We start from the raw sequence: 1,553 nt of genomic DNA, 5'->3' as shown, positions 1-1,553 counted from the left end.
ACTCAAAAAAAGCTTGCAAGCAGGTTAGACAGAACTAAAAAGAACATTACTGAACTGAATGATGATGCTGGTTAGAAGAAATTACCTAGAATGCAGCACAGAAGACAAGAAATACAGAAAAGAGGATAAAATCATAGAAGGAAGAAATAGGAGGGCCTTATATACATTTATTGCGAGTCTGGAGAGGATAAAAATAAGTAAAAAAAAAAACCCATATTTAAAAGAGACAAGTCTACAGATTTAAGAAGCTCATCAAAGCCAAAGCAGGAAAAAAGAAAATCCAGCTTTAGACACATCAAAGAAAATGAAAACAAAACAAATTCCTGAAAAGCCCTAAAAGAATATCAATTATTTTAAAATTTGAAGAGAAAGATCTTAAAAGCAGCAAGAGGGGAAAAAATGAATTACCTTGGAAAGAGTTATAGTCGGGCTTCCCCAATAGCTCAGCAGGTAAAGAATCCACCTACAATGCAGGAGACACAGAAGGCATGGGTTCAATCCCTGGGTTGGGAAGATCCCCTAGAGAAGGAAATGGCAACCCACTCCAGTATTCTTGCCTGGGAAATTCCATGGACAGAGGAGACTGGCGGGCTACAGTCCATGGGGTCGCAAAAGAGTTGGACATGACTGAGCGACAGCAGCAGAAAGAATTACACTTCATTAATTTCTAAGTCTTTAACAGCAACAGAGGAAGCGGAAAGGATGAGATTTTCCCAGGGGTTGCATGCTCAGTCACTAAGTCGAATCCAACTCTTTGTACCCCATGCACTATAGCCTGCCAGGCTCTTCTGTACATGGGATTCTCCAGGCAAGAATACTGGAGTGGGTTGCCACTGAAAGTGAAAGTGAAGTCGCTCAGTCATGTCTGACTCTTTGCAACCCCATGGAACCGTAGCCTGCCAGGTTCCACCATCCATGGGATTTCCCAGGCAAGAGTACTGGAGTGAGTTGCCATTTTGTTCTCCAGGAGATCTTCCTGACCCAGGGATTGAACCTGGGTCTCCCGCGTCGTAGGCAGATGCTTTACCGTCTGAGCCACCAGGGAAGTCCATCCAGGGTTGCCATTAAGAGATCATAATTGTCAGCCTAGAATTATTTCAGGAATGAGGGCAAATAAAGACATTTTCAGACAAACAAAACAGAATTTGCCACCAGCAGAAACTCACTACAGGAAATTCTGAAGGATATACTTTTGAAAATAACTCTATATGAAAGGCCACAGATGAGAAAGGAATGAATAGCAAAGGAAACCATAAATGTTTGGCTAAATCTAACACTGACTGTATAAACCAATAATAATGACATCTTTGGGGATTCAAAAAATGATAATAACGTCACTGGTATAATCTCTATGAAGGGAAATTTGGCAATATCTATCAAAATTACAAATGTATATATCCTTTGATTTAGCAACCCCACCATGAATTCTGCGAATTTATTTGAAAGTTACATAGTTCTCAAGATTAGTCATCCCAAATGTTTTGATTGCACATAAGAATATTTCAGAAAATATGTGCACACTTTGTGGAACTAAGATAATTCTGAAATTGTGT

The 1,553-nt window shown here is 39.7% G+C and overlaps 1 non-coding gene across 1 annotated transcript; it reads right to left on the bottom strand.

Annotated features, from left to right (window-relative positions):
* Positions 1 to 972: 972 nt before the first annotated feature.
* Positions 973 to 1,045, bottom strand: TRNAR-ACG. Its single transcript has one exon. It is a non-coding gene; the product is annotated as a tRNA-Arg (tRNA).
* Between the last annotated feature and the right edge of the window lie 508 nt (positions 1,046 to 1,553).

This window comes from Bubalus bubalis, chromosome 1, assembly GCF_019923935.1.
Source record: "Bubalus bubalis isolate 160015118507 breed Murrah chromosome 1, NDDB_SH_1, whole genome shotgun sequence".
NCBI lineage: Eukaryota > Metazoa > Chordata > Mammalia > Artiodactyla > Bovidae > Bubalus > Bubalus bubalis.
The sequence above is the reverse complement of the archived record's forward strand: the minus strand, read 5'-3'. Positions and strand labels throughout refer to the sequence as shown.